Source organism: Rousettus aegyptiacus, unplaced genomic scaffold, assembly GCF_014176215.1.
Source record: "Rousettus aegyptiacus isolate mRouAeg1 unplaced genomic scaffold, mRouAeg1.p scaffold_m13_p_7, whole genome shotgun sequence".
Lineage (NCBI taxonomy): Eukaryota > Metazoa > Chordata > Mammalia > Chiroptera > Pteropodidae > Rousettus > Rousettus aegyptiacus.
The window spans coordinates 49,207,608-49,231,552 of NW_023416310.1; the positions used below are offsets into that span (position 1 = coordinate 49,207,608).

General features: G+C 43.0%; 1 protein-coding gene across 2 annotated transcripts in view; it reads right to left on the minus strand.

Annotated features, from left to right (window-relative positions):
- The window catches only part of EVA1A (eva-1 homolog A, regulator of programmed cell death), a 78,287-nt gene that overhangs the window by 38,821 nt on the left and 15,521 nt on the right, over positions 1–23,945 (minus strand). Inside the window, exon 1 of one of the 2 annotated variants that reach the window (XM_036224467.1) lies at positions 5,710–6,252. The exons of the other annotated variant lie outside the window; for it this stretch is intronic. The gene's annotated coding sequence lies outside the window, so the exon portion shown is untranslated. Of the gene's footprint in view, positions 1–5,709; positions 6,253–23,945 lie in introns of those variants that run through there. 2 annotated transcript variants of the gene reach the window in all.

Genomic DNA, 23,945 nt, shown 5'->3' on the forward strand with positions numbered 1-23,945 from the left:
TAATATGACCATCTTGAGACTGTCTGGGGCAGTGGTGAAAGACTTGGAGCCTGGTGGCCTGGATCTGATCCCAGGTCAACCTTTTAGCTGTGTGTGGGACCCTGTTTCCTCCTCTGATAGCAACCTCAGAGGGTGGCTGTGGGGATCAGTTCAGTACAGGTATATAGAGCCCTTAACATGAGGCCTGGCACCCACCCCAGGTGCCACTATTGTAATCGGCCAAGAGGAAAAGTACATGGGACAACGTTCTCTGGAGGGAGGATATTTGGAGGAGACCACCCTCCCCTCTGCCTCCATTCCTGACTTCTGCTGGATTGGGTCTTCCTCTGCACCCGTGTCTTCTCTGTCATTGGTCTGTTTTCTTGTCTGTCTCCCCTTTCATGCCATAATCACCTTGAGGTTCCAAATGTGACTTTCATACTAGAACATTCATTCATTTATTTGTCACCCACTAAATGCCTCCTATATATCAAGGGATCATTAAGTGGTGAATAAATGAGTGAAGTCTAGGGACAACTTGTAGAAGCACCTTTACCAATTGACCAATCAATGAGCATAGGTAGCTATCACCTGTGGCAAACTCTGTGCAAAGGTTTTGGGCTCAAAGAGAAGGACTGCAAATGTAAACTTGATTCCCAGGAAATGTGTCCATCCTGACAGTTGATCTGCTGGGTCATATGCCGGAGTTTATGTAAAACAAACCTGATCAATAGCTGTGTGTGTGTGTGTGTGTGTGTGTGTGTGTGTGTGTGTGTGTGTCTCTTTCTCTTTCTCTCTCTCCCGCCCTCCCTCTAAGTCCTGAGAAACTTGTCAATTACTTAATAATTCACTCAGACTTTTGGATGCTCTAAAGGTAATGTTCAAAACCCCAGATATAGAAGGAGCCATCATAGTTCACCAGCCAGGGCTCTGAACAGAAAACAAAACAGTCCCCGGCCCCCTAGGTAAGCTTTGTGACTGTGGTTTCTTTGCTTACTGGAGATAATGTCCCTCCCCAGGGCTCTGGTCCCACTGCCCCAGGAGGAAATGGGCCAGCAGAGACAAAAGGCAGAGCCACCATTCAAAAGCTTGGCACACCTGAGCTCTAAATGCCCACTCCATTGTCTTCCAATAAACAAGAACAGGTTCCTGTACTGCTGAAAAGTCAAAGCCACCCCCAGCCCATCTCCAGTCCCCCAGTCACACCATTACCTCCGTGTCTACCAGGCCCTTTCTTTGCTAGACATCATGTAAGTGCAGTTTCCTCCAAACCCAGCAAGCTCCTACTTGTCCATTAAGACCCAGCTCAAGCATCCTCTTCCCCTGGAAGCCTCTCCTGACTCCTTTGGCAGAGACTATCTGGTTCCTTTGAGCTCCCAGTTCTCTGCTCAGATCTCTCCTATTCCACTTAACCTACTCTGATGATCTGTTTACATGTCTATCACACATCATGGTCCTGATGATAAGGACCATATCTTCTTCATGTTTGTGTCTCTGGCACCCAGCACAAAGCTACTAACCCCACATGTATTCCAAGTCCACCCTAATACCTCAAGATTCCTTCACCACTCTAGTATGGTCTAGACTAAATACTCCTTATAGCACGTAACAGAATTTCACATAGAGTCAAACAACAAAGGTACATTTCACAGGGAACACAGACGAAGACCTAACAGGTTGAGGTGTCTCTCCTAGAAACAGACACACAAACAGGAACCGGCTTCATTACGAATCTGGTCAATTAAGGGGTGCTACTGAAGACAGCAGCCAACAAGTATGACATTAGAGGTCTGAAAACCTGGCACCAGGTCTGACGTTCCCCCCTGAGCTAGTTTATCTTCTGGACCAAACTATAAAAACCTCAGTGAAAATGCAAGTGATGTCCAAAGATCTTGGGTCTGACCTTTCCTCCAGTCAGTATCACCCCTGGGGAAACTGTTTCTCAGATCAGGCAGCTGGTGACCCAGGAGACGGGATGATGCCAGAGGGCAGTAAAAGTCTGGGTCTGAAGTTGGGGGCAGCGCCACACGAGGTCTGAAAGGTCTGATGTGTTGATGGACAGGGAAGTTCTCACCCCGCTCCACCCTAAAAGCCGCCTTACTAGACTATTTCTGCGACCCCTAACAAAACTGCAAGTCCTTGCACATACCAGGTAACCTCATCTCACTGAAGTTTTGGGGACAATCTGCCAAAATAAGCAAATTAAGGGGAATCACAGCTGTGTGGAGCAGCTGTGGAGGAAGCCAGAGTAGACAAATGTGCAGGTATGTGTGTGAGACATTCTGGCCTACCAAGCAAGTGGCCAAAGGACCAGCAAGGAGGGGGCTCAGCTTTCAAACCCAAGATTGCATTCAGGAAAATAAAATATTCCAAGCAGGTGAAGTGATCAGTCGTAACCTAGTATCTGGTGTCGCATATAACTCACACAGGGGATCAGTGACTGGTTCCAAACCTGGTTCTCCAAAACTCCATATGGGTGATTAAATTCTCTTGACGAGGTTTACCTTTAATAGACATGTTCCTCATAACACCTGGAGAGAAGGTGTCCTCTGCATCTGATCAAGTATAAGATGGGAGACCCACCTAGTGGCATCCATCCATCCATCCCACATTTACTGATTGATTTAACCTCATTGATATGCTAGGTGCACAGTGCATGGGGCACAAGCTTGGAAAGAACAAAGATGGAATTCTTGACCCCACGTCTGCACCTCTCTCCTCCAGACAGGTGTGTTGACTCCATACTCCATCCCTAGAGAGCTAATGATGTTCTGATCCTGACCAGGCACACTTAAGGCTCCATTTAGCCTCAAGTTCATTAGTGCTGACCTGGCACTGTGAGAGGGGACTGACCCCAATGTCCCGTCCTTCTGTGGCTAAGGGCAGGGTAAAGAAGAGAGGAAAGGAACAGGAATTGTAAAAATAATGGCACAGACTTAAATCACAAGTGTGGCGCAGGTGGAAAACCCAATGGACTTCAGCTCTGCACATGAATCTCGGCTCACATTTACTGAGCCTTTACTACATGCAGAGAAAGCACAGGGATAAGCCCTTTACCTGCAGAGCGTGAAGAGTGTGTGTTCTGCAGTCCAGATAGCCTTGCCCTAATGCTCATTAGCTGTGTGACTTTGTCCAAACTGCTTAGCTACTCCGTGCCTCCATTTCTTCATCTGGAAAATAGGGTAATACCACCGCTAATTTTAAAGGGGTATTACAAGGATTAAATGAGTAAAAATACAAAATGCTAAACTTGAACCATGTCCTGGCACAGAGTTGGCACTCAGTACTAACATGAACAGTTATTATCTCCTTAATTAGTCACATTTGTCTAAAGAGAAGGCTGACTCTTTCTTCTTATTTTACCAATAAGGCTTTGAGAGACTTAGTCAACTTCCTCAAGGTCACAGAGTTAATAAGTGGCAGAGCTGGGACCTGAATGCAGGCAGTCTGAGTCCAAAGCCCACAAGTTTAAGCACCACTGTGAGCATGGTACTTGCTAGGTTCTAGGTACATAGAGACCCATGGGAAGATGGACTAGGGATCCTTATGCAGTGTGGTACACACTACAAGAGAGATATATTTAAAAAGGGGACGCTGGGTCTGGGGTAGCAGGGAGTTACAATCTGCAGAACCTGAAGAATGCTCCACTCAGAAGGGGACTCGGGCTCAGCCTCCAAAAAAGATGAAGAATTTGCCGGCTGAGGAGGAGGAAGGGTGTTTCAAAAAGTCAAGACCTAGAAGACCAAAAGAATGGTGAACTGGGTGGTATGGCAGGAACACAAAAGAAACAGCATTTAAATGAGGCTGGAAAAGGTAAGCTGAGGCCAGTCACGAACAGCCATGGGTGCCAATGTCAGAAGTTAGATTTTATTCTGTAAGAAAGCAATGGTCAAACTTTAATATGCACAGGATCTGCCTTTGATATTTGTAAAACAGGTGCAGTTCCCCATCCCTTCTGCTAGCACTTGGGGACAAGGGTATTAAGATGGTGTAGTAGTATGTCCTGCTGGGGTTTTAACAACAGAATTCTGGCACTGGAATGAAGGAAGATTTGGGGACAGAGGGTGGTGTAATTGGCCGAACTGGAGCAGATAAGAGGGTGAGAGCTGGGAATAACAGCACTCTTCGTGAACTGACACATAATACCAGGGTTTCTCAGTCTCGGCTCTATTAACATTTGGGGCTGATAGTTCTTCGTTGTGCGGGGGTGGGGATGCTGCCCTGTGCATCACAGGAAATTTAGCCGCATCCCTGGCCTCTGCCCACCAGATGAATAGCATTCTCCCCCACTTACATGTAGACAGCCAAAAATGTTTCCAGACATTGCCAGATGTCACTTGGGATGCAAAATCAAAACCCCAGTTGAGAATCACTGCTTTAAATCCTCCTATCCCTACTTTACAGATGAGGAAATCCAGCCACAGAAAGGCCTCAGGCAGGATTCAAATGCCAGTGGTCCAGCTCCAGGGCCCGGACTTTTAGCCATCTAGCTTCACTGCCTTTCAGGTACAGCGACTCAATCTAGCCTTCTGGGGAAGAATTATATTGATGACAGACTGGTTGAGGAAAAGAGGATGGAAGAGTGAAGTTCAAAGGTGAAATCTCAGTGCTTGCCACTGAATTGGGAGGATAGTAGGTACTAAATAAATCCTTTGGATCTGAATGGAATCAAAATGTACTGGCTCAAAAAGGAAAATGCCTGGTTCCCCTGTGATATAAGCCAGCGTGAAGTGGTAGGTTCCTGATGACTGGACAGAGGAACCCACTGTAGGGCAGGATGTGGGATGTGTGGTACAAACCAGCTGGTACCCAAATCCTGGCTGGGCCCCTTCCCAGCCGCGTATCCATGAGAGCATTACTTAACCTTTCTGCTTCTCATCTTGCCCGTTTGGAAAATAGGAATAGAAGTTCTTATTCATAAGCTTTCTGTGAGAACTCAGGCAGATGTTAATAAGAGCAAAATGGCAAGCTGGCACGTTAGCACCATGTGGTTGGTCCTCCCAGCCTTGGGAACCTTTCGTATTATCTCCACGCCCACTGCGCGACTCTTACCGAGTGCTCCTCCTCCCTCGCCCCCCAACCCAATTTTCGGTAACCTCAGAGCAGCAACGAGCTGAATGCACCCTTTCCACCAACAGAGCGTTCCACTGAGGCTTTAGGGGGCGCCAACAGTCTTTTCACTTCCCAATCAGCTCTAATTTCGGGGTCCTAGAAGTCTCCAAAAGCGCGCGGCGAGCTGGGTGCCTCCGAAAGGAGGCATGTAAATGAGTTCAATGTGAAGCATGGAAATTTCACGCAGGTCTGCACCCAGCAGGGGCCAGGGGTCAAAACCAGTCTCTGCCGCGTGCCGGCCAGCTCAGCCCCTGCCCGTGGCAGAGAAGCGCCGAGATTTGGAAAGCACCCACCCCAAAGCCAGGCTGCAGAGGCAAGGAACTGAGAGTTGTTGGATCCAGAAAAAAAAATAATAATAATAAAAAAGAAAAGAAAAAAGTGGGCAAAGGAAGCAACAAGAAAGTAGGAGGAAGGGGAGGCAAAAAGAAAGCGTTGGGAAGCAGAGTTCCCCGGGGGACCTAGCCGACAACACCTGGGCAGGGGGTCGGGAACAAAGCAGCGGCTTTAGGTCAGAAGTGCTCCGCGTGTCTCCGCAGAGGGGGCGCTCCGGGGAAGCCGGGACCCGCCGGGGATGCCGGGCACCCCTGCGCCCCCGGCGCGCGCTCGGACGCCGCTTACCTTCGCCGGGGCTGCCGGCACGCACTTCCGGGGGCTGCGCGCGGGGCGCACGGGGCCGAGCCGGGGACCTGGCGCGGGTCCCCGAGGGGAGGACGCGACAAAGCGCTGCCCCGAGTTTAGGCTGGCGCTGGAGCCTGGGAAAGAAATCCCAGCGGAGGAGCCGCCGGGGGCAGCGCGGGGAGCAGGGTCCCGGCCTCGGTGCTCACGGGCGGCCGTGCGGAGCCCCGCAGACACTGGAGGAGCCCGAGTCAGTGGGAGGAAAAGGTTGTCTCATTTCCTTCAGTCTCCCCACTCCTCCGCCCCCTCTGCTCCGGCCCTGCCCTCCCTCTCCCCCGCCCCCTTCCCCAAGCCTGCGGCTCATGTGGGCGCTCGGAAGACGCGAAACCTGAACGGCTGCAGCGTGCGGCGCCTCCCTCCCCGCCAAGTTAGTTCACGCTCGCGAACTCCTGCCTGCCTCCTCGCACTACCACCTCCAGGGCCCGGAAGCTTCCCCGTCCGTCGTGCCCACCCTCGTCACGGAGCTGTGGCTTTTCCCCATGCAGGGACGAGCCCGGATTTAAAAGCAGACCTCCAAGCGCCTGCTAGCATCCACCCTCTCATTCCTGTCCTATTACCTGCTTTTGAGCCTATATTAAACCACCTAACCCAGACAGGAAATAAGTACTTACTTGTTAATTTGATCAATCCTTTTTTTTTTTTTTGTCTTTTTCCCACAATGAGAAATCTAAAGCCTAATGCATAATCTCGAAGGAATGTTCATTTCGATTGGAAGGAGAGCAGCTGAGGTCTTTGGCCTTACTTATTCAGAGTTGGGGTTTCGTTTGTTAATTTAATAACTATTTATTGAGAGCCTGATAGGCACTGAGCTGGGCAGAAACTAACCAGAAGGGCATATTGTTTCTAGACAATTGGCATCTGTGGTTAGTGTGGGCAGAGAGGAGGTCCAGCGATGAGATAAGTCAAGGACTGGAAGAACTTTCTGTGGAGTAAAAACAGCATGGACAGAGGAAAGAAGAAATAAGACATCTGGACCCAGTCTAGCAGAGAACACAGCCAGGACAGGCAGTGATGGTGTAAGAATAGAGAAGAAAATGTTGAACCAGTCCATGAAGAGATGATGGGAGCTGTAGGGGGCTCTGGGATGGAGTTGACAAGACTTAGTGACCAAAACCGCAGTAGGGTGGGGATGAGGAGAGAATGAAAGATAGAGGTTACTCTGGGCTTCTGGCTGGAGTAACCAGTGACCAGTGGATGACTAGAATCCCAGAGCACCTTCTGGAGCTGCCACTCCAAGTGTGGCCTGGGAAGTATTAAAATCAGTTGGGAACTTGTTAGATATGGGGACTTTCCAACCCCACTTGACCTGATGGTCATTTTAACAAGATCCCCTGGTAATTGAAATGTGCATTAACGTTTTGGAAGCACTGCTCTCTGGACCGCAGACTGTATATTAGAAACACCTGGATAGCTTTAAAAACCAATATGAGGCTCTTGTTCCACCCACACAAATGCTTATTTAATTGGTTTGGGGTGGGGCTCCAACATCAGTATTTTTGAAATGCTTTCCAGATGATCTAATACAGTCAGTGCTGAGAACCACTGTTCTAGACTTATTCAAGAGCTACTTCATTTAAGCCTAAAATGCAGCTCTTCAAAAAGGAAAAGAACACCTGTATGTGGATAAAAACATGTGACAAGTTGTATCCTTAATACAGAGGCAGCTGTAGAAAGGGCCTTTGTTTCTGAATCAGAAAACCCGATCCCAGCCTCAGATGGCCACTAAGTTGCTATTGATCTTGGGCAAGTATTCCCCTCTGAGGCCTGTTTCCTTACCTGTAAAATACACACCTGGCTAAACCCATACTCTACCCTAGGATGCAAAGTGTCATCAGCAGAGCTCCCCCTAACTCTATATCTTCATCAGCAGGCAGAGCGAGAGGTGGTGTTGAGAAATGGATTTTCTTGGTGTAGAACTATGTGTGCTAATACCAACGCTGTACACAGCCATGAACGAACACCAGGGCTACACGTATAATTGGTGCTCAATAAATGTGTACTAAATGAATGAATAAATAAATATGGCACAGATGCCAGTAGGTGGGATAGACTTTCCGTGGACTGTCCCTAATGCAGAGCCTATTCATTTGTCCCCTAAGCCAAAAGATGGACATTTGGAGGCACTCTGACCCATGAACCTAGTTTTGGTTAAGAAATACTATGTACTATTAAGAACTGCTAACATTCGTTGAATGCTTACTACACATCCTGCATTGGGCTAAATGCTTTGCTTAGGATCACCTCATTTCATTATAAAGATGCTGTTGAACCTCTGTACTCCAAATTATTTCAGGATCACAGTTATGGAGGGATGAGAGCTGCCATCTGGGCAGCCTCTGCCTCTGGTTGTGCAACTGAATGCAGATGGCCAGGGAGAGCCATCTTGGGGGTCTTACAGGTCATTTTCTACAGCCTGAATCCTTGCACAGAGACCAATCTTGAAGGAAGGGCTTTGAAATGACTGTTTCAGGGTCCTACAGAAGCAGATGTTCCCAGAAGCTATCTCGGAGGACCTGTGGATTATGTCTAAACCTTGGAAAGGGACTCCTCACAGCTCCCGGCTTCCTGGGTGCATGTCGTGCATGCACACATGTGTATGTATGGACTGCCTTTTAACAAGCGCCTCTTAGGTGCCAAAACTTGTGCCAGTTCTTTTCACATATATTTCTTGTAATCCTCGCAGCATCCTGACAGGTTAAGTACTCTTTTTTTCTTATTTTATAAGTGTGAAAAATGAGATGTCCATCATAAAGTGAAGATGTTTGCCTGTGCAACCCAAGTTTCCTTAAATGGTACTCTTTACTGTCACTGTTGTCCTTATCTACCACCACCCCTGCCTTCCACTCTGCCCCTTCCAGGGAAATGAGAGTCCTCATTTCAGGTCCCATTCACTTGTTAAAGTTACACATTATCAAAAGTCTGTGCCTCATTTTCCCATCTGTAAAGTAAGTTGTCCTTGAGTGTCGTTACTAAGGCCCTGTGTGTGCCTTGAGACTCCATAGCTGAGAGGAGATGGGGGGAGATAATACATAGACTGTTAAGAGAAACTGAAAGTACTGGGGAGATTTATTCCAAGGTGAGAGGGTCCAGGACTTCACTAATAGCACAACTACCATAGAAGAGGGAATCATCTAGTTTTTATCTCTAGGGAGACATAATTAAAGAATAACATTACATAGCAATTCAGACTTTAAGTCAGATATGAGGGACATTAAGCCCCGGGGACAGGGTGGGGCAGGTGGCTCAGTGGCTCCCTCATGAAGCTGCTCCCTGTAGTCCTATAGTGTTGGCTGGACTGGCTTTAGGTAGAGGTGGATAGGAACACAAGTAGTGTTGAGATCCATGGGACATGTCCGGCAGGGGCAGAAGTAAACGTGAGCCGTGCACACATAGGGAGAAGCTCCAGTTATAGCTAGGGCTGGGGAATTTGAAGAGGAAAGGGATTCATCCCAGGAAATCAGGATCTGAAGTAATCACTCCACATCTGTGAGCTGGGCACTCGGTTGAGCACTTTTGCTGATGTGGATGGCTGCAGGCCTGGGCCTCCCTGCAGAGTGCAGGGTCCCCAAGGCACTGGCGGTCAGAGCAGGGCTCCATCATCACCCCTCACGCTGAGGTCCTGGCCAATAGCACTTCCGACTCATGGAAAAGGTGTAGCCCCCAGAACTTCTTCAGTTAGCACAAAGGTGATATGGCAGTTTCAGCTCTCAGTGAGGGAGGGCTGTGGCATTCCTTCGGCGACACAAATGTCACAATGCTAGGATTTGATAGGAGGTTTCGAGTGTCATCTCTGAGCCCCATCAGTCGGCTTTGACAAGAACACAGATTCAGTTCTACTGCTTCCACTTCCCCAGCTCCCATCTGTGTTTGCATGACAGCAATTTGATAATTTTACACAAAGCTCTTTGTGGCAAATTTTTACTGGTACCAGTTTTTGCCTCAAACAAAAGTATGACCTCAGATATAATTATCCCCATTTTACTGATAAGGAAACTAAGGCACAGCACCCAAAGGAGGACAATAAAACAAAGTGGAGTTACCAGCCAAACTAAGGTGTGACCTTCAGGCCCCTATAATTTTACCTCAAAATGATGGGCTACTGAAGGCAACCATACCTGCAATGAAATATGTAGATATATCCTTGCCCCAAATCATCTGCTCCTATGTAGCCCCTTTGTCTATCAAAGCAGTCCAATTTAACTGCCATCTCCTAGAGACCACCTCCCCTTCCAGGGAGAATAGCCCTAGACGCCAGAGGCAACCTGCATAATACAATCAGCCCTCGACTGGGGAGTATTTTGAAATAAGTTGGACTCCAGACCAGGCCCTTTGAATCAGAATCTCTAGGGGTGGGGCCTTTATTTATTTATTTATTTATTTATTTATTTATTTATTTCTAAATCCCTGCCAGTAATTAAAATGTGCAGTCAGAATTGAGAAACACTTCTGTAGGAAATGTAGAGACAAAGCCTAGGTCCTAACAGATGAGAGGTTTGCAAAACACTAAGCAGCTCAGTCTAGTAGTAGACGATCTCCAAAAGTCATCAGGAAAAGAAAAATATTGAAATTTCCCCCTTATCCAAAGCATGTTAAGACAATGCTAAGCTGACAAAAATCCTTGGACTTAGCCTTGAGTGAGTGGGGTCATCCCCACATGGTCAAGGGTAGGAAATCTCATTCCATCCCAAAAAATGATTGAAACCAGAATCCTTGCCCCTTCTCCTATGGTACTATTTACAAGAAGCCATCAAACATCCAGTGATTATGAATTCCAGAAGTAGTGAGCTCCAGGAGCATCAGAGCAAGGTGGTCATGTAAACTGAATAATGAAAGACAACGGAAATTGCCTCATGCCCCGATGAGAGGCTAATGGATGTGCAGACAGAGACACCAATGTGTCACCATTAATGATGTCACTTTAAGAGAATCAGGAGGCTGAGAATTTTTTTTAATGTTTTACCCTACGGTCATTTCATATTTATTTATCTTAGCAAAGGTAAGCAAGCTTGAAAAGAAAATGTGTACTTGTTTAAAACATCAGTTAGGGGAAACAGGACCATTTCTCTTTTGCTTTTCTTCCTCTTTTTTTCAGCCCAGTGTCTCACTCTTGGCATTTTATTCCCTGGCAAAGTAATGAGGTTTCTGTTAAGGCCCATGGATAGCCATTAACCAGGTGGCATTTAAATTCATTCATTCCACAGTGGCTTGCTGAAATGAAACCAGCCTTTTGATAGAATTAGCCACTAACACCTCCTAGACACCAACGGTGGAAGAATGCAGCACCACACGTGTACAGTCCAACCTTTCACCAACTTTTTAAAAGGTTTAATGGATGCCTTTAATCAGCGAATAAATCCATATTGATGGTTATGCCCCTCTGAAGTTATAGTTTCCAGACGTAGACAACCAAATTATACAATCCATGTACACCAGGCCTTCTCTTTTTTTTTTTTTTTTTTTCAGAGAGCAACATTTTACCTGTACAGAGGAATATGAGGACGTGCTGGGAACACCATGCAGTTGTTTCAATGAAATCTTAATAGAGGTAAAAAGCCCAAGGAGTATAAGTGCACAGCTGAGTCCCCTCGGTGTCCTAATCACCTCTCCCACCTTTCTTTAAAGATTATGTGCCCAGAAGGGATGAGATAATGAGGAACAAGCATCAATTAAACACGTCTTCGTCTACTGCGAAGGAGAGGCTTATCTCATTGAATTATTTCCTCATAGCCCCAGTCAAAAGAATAGAGATCTAAATACTCTGGCCCAACTACTTTATCTTGCTCAGGGTAATAGAGTAGTAATCAAAATATTTCTCTAGGCACTTGCTGCTGCCCAATACATTACCTGATTAATGAAAGGTTTTAAATCAAAACATATCCACCAGTTAAACTATAAACATAGCCAAGTATAAATTTTGCTGCTTTCCCTCAGCTCCTTCCATTTTCCATAGGGAGATTTTCATGCCCAGGCTGACAACTCCTCTACTTTTTCATCTTGGCCAACAAGGTTAAATAAGCATGAACAGGACTTTAATAAATCATCTACACAAAATACTGTTACAGGGAAGCCACTGTAAAAACGAGAGATTTCAATTGTAATAAAAGAGACAATAGGACTATGAAAGGTGCCCAGTGAAATTCCTAATAATTGCTTTTTAAGAAAATGCAAGCTAGAGTCCTATGCAACCTATCAGACCCTAAATAGTTGTCTATAAAATAAACGTCTATTTTTATATTGAAAATACCATTGACTCTCATTATAAAATTGAGACCTTCTGCTATAAGTTAGTTTCATGACCTATTAAAAATTATGCTTCATATGTAGCAAACTATTAAAAATCACAGTTTTTAGAGGATTAAGAAGCACTAGAGTTCAAAATATAAACTGTGAATTAAAGTAGCTCAACCTACCGGCATAATTGAACTGAACACTGAGTTCTGTTTCAATGTTCCCTCGCAAGACTGCCTGCAACCCTTCCAAAACCCCTCAGAGACTCCTTTCCTGTAACTCCAGGAAAGGTGTGAGTTTCTGAAATTAATAGAGTGATTTATTCTGGAAGATAAATGAGCAACCACGGAAGATTTTTTTGAAAAGTGTGCACTAACTAGAACAGATTGTGGCAGGGGGTGAAACTTCTAGAAACCCCACAGAGTATTCATCTAACCAGTTCTCTGATTCATAAATTTCATGGTAACAAGTTTTGGAACATGGTGTTCTTATGCATAGGTGTGCTAGATCTAATCAAACCAAAGGGATACCAACCTGTTCATTACTCCAGTGCTCAAATTGGAGTGATTTCCATTTCTAAACCGGTATCTGCCACCAGCGACCAGTTAGCCTTCTGTGTCTGGACACAGCTGATGGAGATCAGGAGCTACTTTGGATGTGAACAAGGGACCTAAGATTATAGTCTTAAGAGAAAAAGAGGTCATAAATGAGAGTCTGATTCACTTACTTCACCAGAAGGTTCACACTAGGAATCTGTTAAATTATCTAGTATGATTAATGTATTTACAATATGATCCATTTGATTTATTTTTAATAGTTTACTACACTTCTCAGAAGCATAGGGGTTACTCGTAGAGTATACCCCTTATCTACCGTTTCACTTCTGCGATTTCAGTTACCCAAGGCCAACTGTGGTCTGAAAATATGAAGTGGAAAATTCCAGAAATAAACGATTCATAAGTTTTAAAGTGCGCGCCATTCTGTGTAGGGTGAAGAAATCTCGCCCAGTCTCGCTCCTTCTCGCTCAGGACATGAATCACCCCTTTGTCACACACCGCCCCCCACCCCCCTCACCCCTCCTTCATATCCATGCTGTATGCACTTCTGGCCCATTAGTCACTTACTCGCCATCTAGGTCAGGAGTCCCCAATCCCCTGGCTGTGGACAGGTACCCTGGTCTGTGGCCTGTTAGGATCTGGCCTGCAAAGTAGGTGGTAAGCGGTGGGCAAACGAGTAGACTTCATCTGTATTTGCAGCCTCTCTCAAGCACCAGCCTCACTGCCTCAGCTCCACCTCATATCATCAGGCATTAGATTCTCATGGGAGCACTGGTCCCTGGTGTTAAAAAGGTTGGGGACCGCTGATTTAGGTTATCAGATTGACTGTCTCAGTATCTCAGTGCTCATATTCAAATAACCCTATTTCACTTAATAATGGCCCCACAGTGCAAGAGTCATGATGCTGGTAATTCAGATATGCCAAAGAGAAGCCATGAAGCGCTCCCATTGAATGAAAAGATGAGTACAGTATAATAAGATATTTTGAGAGAAAGAGAAACCACATTCATATAATTTTTATTATTGTTATAATTCTATATAATTATATACAATTGTATATATTGTTATAATTGTTCTATTTTCTTCTTGGTTATTGCTGTTAATCTCTTGCTTTGCCTAATGTATAAACTTTATCATAGGTATGTACATATAAGAAAAAATTGAATATATATATGGAGTTCGGCACTACCTGCAGTTTCAGGCATCCACTGGGGTCTTAGAACATATTCCCCCCTGACAAGAGGAGAATGCTGTAATGAGATGTACAGGGTGACAGAGCTTCCTCATACATGTGTGACCTCAAACCCCTGGGGCACATGGGAAGTTTGGTCAGCTCAGGGGGTCTTCTCTGTGTCTCAAGCCCCGCTTGCCAGACCTTTCTTCCTCGCTCCACTCCCCCTTCCCTTGTCTTTGATCTTCCCACTGTCTCCCTCCCCTCAACCTTGAACATCCCTAAACCTGCTCCATCATTTAAAACTCATTAATACATTATTATTACATAAGTCTTCCACATTCTGTACTCATTTATATTTATCTTTATGTCTTTTCGTAACCAAACCTCAGACAAATAGGTATATTTGTTATTGTCACTTTCTTTACCTCCATTCAATCCTCAGCTCACAGTAATCTGGTTTCTGTTCCCAACACTCCACTGAAACTACCCTCATAGAAGTCTCCAACAGCCTCCAAATTTGGAAATCCAGTGGCTGCCCCCGAACTTGCGGTGGTGACCTCTTGCAGTGTTTTCCACTGTTGATTACTTCCTTCTTCACAAGCTCTCTCTCTTCACTTGTGCACTTCCCTATTTCCTAGATACCCTCCTACCGTTGTGATCACTCCTCTTTTGTGATCTTCTTTAACTGGCTTTGCTTCAAAACAAATATATCTATTCACGTCACCTCTTACAGGGTAAAACCCGGACTCCTTTGCATGAGACTTACGGCCATTTGGGTCGGTCCCTGCCTGATGCTCTCACCCATCCAGTAACAACCTGTCTTATGCTTCAGCATATCAACCACTTTACAGTCTTCCAAACATGCCATATTATTTCATGCTTCTGTACCTCTGTACAGAATGTTCTCAACTCCACCCTCATCTTTCCCTGAAGAATTCTAGCTCATCTTTTAAGACTTAGAATGAAGGTGAGTAATTCTGGGAAGCCTTCCCCGTCCCCAAATAGAAGCAGTGTTCCCACCTGGGCTCCCTTCATCTGTGACACATATTCCCTATGAGCTCTGCACTGTGTCGCCTCACCTGGATCTGAGTCCTGAGAGGGTAACAGGTGCTTGTTCAACTGTCTCGAGTTTAGTGCAGGGCCTACTACCTAGTAGGTGCTACTATATGATTTTAGGGTGCAAGAAATCTCATACTACTTATATTTCTCTAAATTGAATTTAATTTACCCTGAACACTTTACTCTCTCCCCAGGGAAATTTAATCTCAGGCATTATTGGGGCATGTACCCTCCCTAGGGTGAGGGGGAGGTTCCTGGTGACTTGCACCATACAGAGAATGCAAAAGAGTCCTCGGACTCTGTTTACACTTGTCACCTCACCCAGGCTTGTTGTCCAAGCCTGCATGGAAGCAGGGGGCAGTTTCTTCTGAGGCTGGGGCCTTGGGATATTTCTTCCCCCAGAGGGATTCTCAAGGCTACAGCCCTTAATGTTTAGTCATTTCTACCCCACCCGCACCTGTCCCGCCCCTGTGTGGGACCTGTGGGAAAGCAGGGTCCAGATGTCCATGCATCATGGACACACCCAGTGATCCTGCTCTTTCTTTCCTTTTTAGACACTCCCTTAGCCCCCAGGCAGGCTGTGCACCCTCAGAAACCCAAAGCCCTCAGTGCAGCGTGATTTCCCTCAACTGACTATAGGCAAAGAAAACAAAAACAAGAATAAAGACATCTTCTCCCATAGAAAGTGTTTTCAGTCCTTCAACAACAGCAACAAAAAAGAAAGCAAGGGCATACCAAGGTCTATTACTACCTTCTTGAGGCAGAGAGAAGAGTGCCTATAGCAAAGAGAACAAGGCACGAAAAAATCTCTCAATGCCCCATAACCTTCAATGAAGTTATTCAATTACTTAATTGAAAGCAGTAATGTCTATGAAAAAAACATGAATCAAATATTGCTCTCCCAAAGGAAGACACTTCCTCCCAGCAGCCCTCCTCGTTCAGCCTCAGTCTCCTCATTCCTTCCCCTGGGAGGAAGGCCCAAAATCTCTGGGATCGTCCCGTCTGGCCCAGGAACACCTCTCACATGGCTGGGTTTATCTGAGCTGCTGACTTGGATTGCTGACATGGGCATTTGCAGCAGCTGCACTAACCCACTTTCTCTCATGGATGATTTTAATCTCTTTAATTTTTGCCCAGCCTGTGAGAAAACTGAAAGCCTAGTTGGGAGGGGGTGGGAGATAGAAGTTGCAGGTCATGAGCTGAGTGGTGGTTAAATCCTATGGGAGGAAGCAAACGCGCGTGTAATCCTTTCAGGAAAACGAGTATTACTGGAGAGGAGAAAGCTGCCAATGTAACTTTATTCCAAGAATAAATAGCACATTTTTCCTTGGTGTTTGCTTTTTTCTCTTTGATCCCCTCGAAACCCTCTGGAAATGCCTGACCAGCAGTTTTGCTCCCCTCCGAGCCTGGGGAGAAGGAGCCACAAGCACTCTTGAGATTCCTCACATGGAGGCACAAGTAGGGCTCCCGGGCAATGCTGGAGCCAGGAGGCCTTCGGAAGTGGGAATCCAGACATTTCAGTGAAGTTTAATCACCACAATTATGCCACAGTGTTTCCAAACATGTCATCGTGATGCCCAGGAGCTGTTTAAAAGGGAATAATAATGCAGAGGGCCTATGACAAAAGCCACTGGGAGCTATGGGAGTTCAAAAGGAAAGAAAAAGCAGAGCTCGAGTGGGTTAATGTTTAGCTCTGATCCCAGGGCTGGTAAATGCCTGCATGCAGCGTAGCTGAGGCGAGCATGTCCTTGCCGTGGGGAGTTTATGGTTGAAATGGTCTAGAAACCACAGTGTATAGTTAGTTACATACTTTTCCTCTCTCCTCCCAGATAGTTTCATTTCAAGGGAGTTCCAGGCAGGACAATACCAATGAAAATAAGGGCCTGGGCATCAAACAGACCTGCATTTAGTTCTGGTTCTATCACTTACTATTAGTGAAGTTAGGCAAGTCAAGTACTCAATTTCTTCATCCATCAGCTGGGAATGATAATACTTACAGGATGGTCATGAAAAATATATGAAATGATGCATGTAAACTTAGCCTCATGCTCGAATCTGTGTTCAATAAATGCCAGTTCCCTCCCACTGCTGCCTCCCCACAGTATACCATTTAAAACAGAAAATATTTACTAAGTATCGATTCATGGTAAGATCTGTACCAGGCTTAGGCAGAAACCCAAGACATATAAAACCCACTCAATGGGAAACTAGATACAAAATAACTAATTAAGCCTGGAAAGCTTCAGGTAACAGGTGCCTGTGTTGTCATAAATAAAACTGCCCAGGAGGCACTGATCAACGGCTGATGCTGACAGTCAGTCCTAGGGTATCCGAGGGAAAGCTTTTTGGACAGGGGTGGGCTTGCTATGATGGATGGAGGCAAGAAACAACCAGACATATTTTGAAAAAGCTAACAGGCTTACTTTGTTTTATAGGATTCCCTTAGGAATATTTTGGAGAATGTAGTTGATTAAAACAGTGACAAATTCTTTGTCACTGTTCCTATTGAGAGGTAGACATTACTTCTCCTGTTCTTGAATCTGGGCTGGTTCCATGACTGATTAACAACTAGAACGTAGCAGAAATAATACTGTGCCAGTTCTGGACCTAGTCTTTAAGAGAATCAGTGGCTTTCATTTCCTGCTTCTTGGAACTTTTGCTCTTGAGACTGGTCTCTTTGAATCCTGCCACCATGCTGTGAGAAGCCCAAGCCATATGGAGAAGCCATGTGTAGGCTCTTTGATCAAAGCCCCGGCTGAGTTCCCAGCCAACAGGCAGCATTAATACCAGCCATGTGAGTCCATCTTGCACGGTCCAACCCAGTCAAGCCCCCAGGCCATTGCAGTTGATAGCATATGGAGCAGAAGACCCACCCCACTGGTTCCAGTCAACCCACAGAATTGTTGGAGATAATAAAGTGGTCCTGATCTTAGATACAAATTTTGGGAGTGGTATGTTATACAACAATAGCTAATTGAAACAGGAAGAAACTTGTGGGAGGCCTTGAATGCCAAACACCAAAGTCTACCCTTTGTCATCATCATCATCATCATCATCATCATCATGATGGAAACCATTAGTAAATGATTGCTATGTGCCAGACACTGTGTCGTAAGTTTTTAATATACTTTTACATTTTAACCTGCTTATAAACCTGTATGGTAGTTACTATTATTCATATTTAATAGTCAAGAAAACTAAAAGAAAGCTTTAGAAATTTGCACAATGTAATACAGCCAGAAAATAGTAGAGATAGAATTCAACCAGTTCCATTCTGACTTCTCTAAAACTTGTCATTGTCGTTCTGCAAAGAAAATCGGCATGCTTATTAGTTTGAACAATACAAACAACTCTTCCAGCTAAAAATTGGCAACCAGTTTGAAAAACACAAGCTGCCTGGGCTTGTCAAATAATTCAAGGCAAGAAAATGGCAATGGGTCCAACCCTGCATTCAGTGACTCTACAGGTACATAAGATAATTTGGAGAGAATAAGAATTAAAAGTGTTTAATGAGGTTTTGGTAGGAAAACAGAAGCTGCTGTATTATCTCTTTCTGCATAATAACCCCCCCCCCAAAAAAAAACTGAGTGGGTGATAACAATAATCATTTATTATCTAGCATAGCATCTATAGACCAGGAATTTGAAAATGGCTCAACTTAGTAATTCCTGCTTGGGATATTATAGGGGGTCAACTGGAGCTTAAGTCATCTGAAGAATCACCTGGAACTGGAGGGTCCACTCCAAGGCAGCTCACTCACACCTCTGGCAAGCTGGTGCTGGCTGTTGGTGGGAGACCTCAGTTCCTCAGTAGGTGGACCTCTCCAGAGGGCTGTTTGAGTATCCTCGTGACTTGAAAACTGGCTTTCCCAACAGAATTTCTTTCAAAAGGCTAAAGCAGAAGCCACAACACTTTCTATGATCTAGCCTCAGAAGTGACAGGTTATTCTTTCCATTTTATTCTATGGTGGCCTATCAGGGCCATCCTGATTCAGTGTGTAAAGGGACTTTACAAAGTCATGAATACCAGGGGAAGGCAACTACTGAGGGGCCATCTTGGAGGCTGGTTATCACATTCCTCAGTCTACTCCAAGTATGAAAGTCTTTAAAAAGGATATTTGAGGCTTTCACATCTGTTTGCAGGATTAGGAGCAAAAAGTCAAGGAGGCCATTTATAATGATCTCAGCTTGTATAGCCATTATAAGAGGTTCTGAAGAGTTTCCTTAAAAGCTGCTTCAGATATCAGAAAACTTTGAGAAATTCCTACCATTCATCTCAGCCAGCAACTCCGAAGTAATGGATTCTCTAGAGGCTACTGATAGCTATCTCAGTTGCCTTCAGTACCAAAGGGGGTCATTTACTATAGTGTACCCTGAAGCTCCTGAGAACCTCCATCTGCTTCCAGAGAGTATGGGTCCTCCTATACGTCTGCCTTCCAACTTCATGCAAATGCTTCTCACTGACTGACAGTACCCTAGGGTCAAAGAAGAAGTGGATTCTGGGAAGTGTTACCCTTGGCCTCTCCTCGATGATGCAGGGAGTCAGTGGAAGCAGGTGGTAGTAATACTAAACTGACCACAGATAATCCAGCCTAGACAGTTGGTGAAACATGCATAATACTATGTATTTTGGCTTGAAATGCTTGAAATGCACCCTAATGCTTCACAGATAGTAATAAATATTTTTTAAAAAAATTAAGTAATATAAGACATGCTCACAAACAAGACAACATTTCAATGAATGAGAGAGTAATGAACAGGGCTGGAAGCCATGAACCTGTGGATCCAAATATAAACAGAGAAGGCATAATTCTACTTCTTTAGGGATGCTGTGGACTGAACATTTATGGTCCCACAAAATTCAAGTGTTAGAGCCCTAATTCCCCGTACAATGATATTGGAAGGTGGAAACTTTGGAAGGTAACAGGTTTAGATGAGGCCATGGGAATGGAGTCCTCATAATGGGATTAGTATCCCTAAAAGAAGAAGAAGAAAGAACAGAGCTCATCCTCTCCAAGAGCACACAAAAAATTATGTGAGCACACAGTGAGATGGGAAGCCATCTGTGAGTCAGGAAGCCAGCCCTCCCCAAGAACTAAATCTGTGAGCACCTTGAATCTAGACTTCTCAGCCTCCAGAACTATAGGACAAAAATGTATGTTGTTTAAGCCATCCAGACTACGGCATTTTAATATAATAGTCAGAGCTGATTAAAACAAAAATTTTAACTCCTGAAGGGTGATGAGACTCAAAAGCCCTGTGCCCATCAAGAGACCAGAGCTGGGCTCATCCCATGAAAAATTACTAAAAGCTGAGACCACACCTAAGGCTATTGCTTGTTAAGGTGGAGTATCTCTGCCCAATTTCAAGTGATATGTCACCCATCCCCACCCTGAGGTAAAGTCTTATGTGTATTAACTCCTCACCGAAATCCACAACTTCCTTATATTAGTTTCATCTTTTTAATCCCGCCCCCCCAAATTATTTCATTAGATTTACCAACATGTTTCACTATCTTTGCCTTTTTTCTTACATCCTATTTCTTCTCTATGAATGTACTTCTTGCTAAAGTATATCCTTCAGTGACTCTTTCTTCAAGGGTCTATAAAAGGTAGATGCTCATATTTTTTATATTTTTGAAAATATCTTTATTTTCTCTCTTCTTGTACAATAGTTCAATTGGGTATGGATTCTAGGTTGATAATGATATCCTTCATAACTTTGAAGATATTTTTCTGTCTTCTGGCATTTCATTACTAAGAAAATATCTTTTGTCAATCTAAGTGTTCTTACTTTTCTCTCTATTTTAACAATTTTTCTTTATCTTTCATGTTTTAGAGTGCCCATTAATATGTTCTAAGTTTATTTCATCCTGCTCAGCACCCTGTATGTTCTTTGATCTTAAAACGTGTTTCTCTATAGTTCTGATATTCTGTTATTATTGCTTCTAGTATTGTTTTTATGCCATATGCCATTTCCTTTATTTCCATACTTCTTGATTTCCTGTTGAATTTATGTTGGGACCTTTCTGCTTGCCTTTCCATGTCATTTATTCATATTATGATCTCAATCTATATAGCTTTATGTGTGATTTCTACTATTCTATATCCTAATTCATCAAGTATAAATAGAGTTCCCAATCTAGAGTTTATTCTAGGTATTGATTTGTATTTTAAATGTCAGAGAATATACTGACATTTTCAAGATTTCTGATTCCTTTTTTCATTTTGTCAAGATTTTTCCATCTTCAGAATCACATCTAAATTATTTTTGTTTTATAATTTCTTGTTCTTTTTTAATAGATATTATTTTGTCTCAACACTTCAGATATTATATTAATTTATTTAGCAGTCTATTATATAGGGCTTACTATGTGATAGTTAATTCCTTATAACAGTTCTATAATGGTATTCTTGTTATTCCCATATTACAGATCATAAAACTGTGATATGGGAATAATACGTTTCCAGAGGTCCAGAAAGATAGCTGAATAAAAGTTGGCCTTCTAGAGTAAGAGAGAATTCATCTTTATTGTAAAGTTTTACTTCTTCGAAAAGGGTGAATTTGAAGAAAGAAATGGAAGATATATAATATTCTTATCAAATTAACCTATATATTCTATGCAATTCTAATCAAAATCTTAATAGGCATTTTCACTGAAATGGATAAATTGATTATAAATTGCATATGGAAGAACAAAAGGCCAAGATGTAGCCAAGATAATTCTGAAACAAAGAACTCCTACAAGCTACACAGTCTTGTTACAGTAAAGTAAGATAGTAAGATAGTAAGATAATAATAGGCCAAACATGAACAAATAGATCAATAATATTGATCCACAACTTCTGAAATCCACAACTTCCTTATGTAAAATATTGGTTGATATGGACTTGATCAATGGAATTTCTAAACAGCCCAGAAATAGACTAAAGTGTAAGTGAGTCTTAAGTATAAGGTAGATGAGGCATTGTAAATGACTACGAGAAAGACACACTAATAAGTGAAGCTGAAACAACTTGATTGCCATAAGAAAATTTCCATAGCTGAAAAAGATCATTGAGTCTCTACTTCACACCATTCTAAAAATAAATTCTGAGTTGACTGAAAAAAAAAATAACAATATTTATATGACCTTGGAAAGGGAAGGGACTCCTAAGCAAGATACAAAAGCAGAAATCAGAAAGGCTTGATTGATTTGACTAAATTTAAACTAAAGTTTCAATACAATACAGGACACTCTGTTGAGAGGGATGAGTGTTCCTTATCATACTCACAGAAGAACATAAATGGATAGTCAGTAAATGAAAGTGCTAGTAACAGGAAAGTAAAACAGAAAACAATGCTGAGCTTCCATTTAACACTTCTCAACAGGACAAAAGGTGAAAGTCTGACATAGTCTTGTTGGCCAGGATAAAAACAAAAAACAACAAAAAAACAGCAATTGTAAGACACTGCAAATATAACTTCGATTTAGTTCAACAGCTTTGGAGACCTGTTTCATAATAATTGAAATCTTGAAGTTGACAATCCAGCAAATTCCAACTCTAGATTAATACCTTGGATGAAATCCCGAACCTCTGTTCTAGAAGGGAGTTCTGTTTGTAATCACAAAATAGTGGAAATATCCCAAAAGTCCACCAGAAGGAGAAGAGATAAGTATTGGTGTATACATATATGTTATAATATCATAACAATTTCCTTTTAATTAAAAAAACTTTTCAATTAGTCAATTTGAAAAGATATATGCATGCCTATGTTCATTGCACCATAACCTACAAAAACCTACAAAGATATGGATGCAATCATAACATAATTTAAATGACTGAACTGAATTTTTATACATCAGCAAAAATAAATTTTAACAACATGATGTTGAGTGAAAAGACTGGCATAGCATTATGTACCATATGATACCATTTATGTACATTTTACAAAATCAATTATATATTGTTCATGGATATATATGTATTTACGCTTTACATGACAGGTTCATGATAGTCCTTGCTTTTGAGGAGAGGAGATGATAAATGGAATTGGGGACATGAACAATGTAGAAATCAACTGTATTGTAATATTTTATTTATTTAAAAAGACATTAAAATAAATATGATAAAATATTGGCATTTACTTATTTTTGGAGTTGGGTACATTGATATTTATTGTCTTTAGTTTTTTTTGTATTTTTCCCCAATTAAAAAATCAAAGAACTATTGCCCTTTCAGTCAAAGCATGTGAATACATCAAAATTTTTTGATGTTTTCCTGTTTTAAGTTGCACAGAGAGTCAAACAGAATAGCACCAAACACTGAGACTAGGCTCATTTAGAATCCCCATAAGTTTTAAGAGAAAATGGCCAATGGAGTTGGTGGCCCTGATTGATAAGAGGGCTCCATATCCTGCAAGAGCCAGGCTGAATGCCACCAACCTGTCAACTTCAGCTGCCTTAAAGGAGTATTCTTGTTTCCAGAGCCTACATACCTCACATGTTGACCAGGGCCAAGTTAACCCACAGGCAAAGCTTAAGAAAACCCGACCAGGGTTGCATATTGGAAAGAGCCATGTGGTTAACAAAATTTGCAGCCATACTAACTCTGAAACTAGAACACTTTTCCACCTAGAATAATTTCCTCAGATCTAGGATCAGTAAGAAGGGAGGGTTTTTTCCTAGCAAATCCTGAGCCCCTCAGGATTTCCTTATCTAATCTAAATGATTCCCAAACTCTTTCTATAGTAAATTCTAATCTAATTGTGCTAGCAGTAGTAAGCTGGTTCCAATTAAGTGAAGTTAGTTCTCCAGGCCCAAATCTATATCATGCCAGTTTGCTAAAGGAACATGTAGAATATGACCAAGGATGTAGTCAGTAATTTCCAAGAAATAAGAGTAAAGATTAATAAAATAATATCCAAATTTTCTAACAGGGATTATACCAATTATATGGAGTCTAGAACACATTAGTGACTGACAATAAAAAATATGAATATGTGAATGAGAGGTAATGTTCACATGAGTTTTGGAATCAGGCAGGCATTGAAGGCTAGCTCCACCCTTAAAGAGAAATATGAACTTGAAAATTTACTTAACATTCCTGAGCCTCAGTTTCTTTTTCTGTAAAATGAAGATATTAATAACAATCTCACAGGATTTTTTGTGAAGATTAAAAG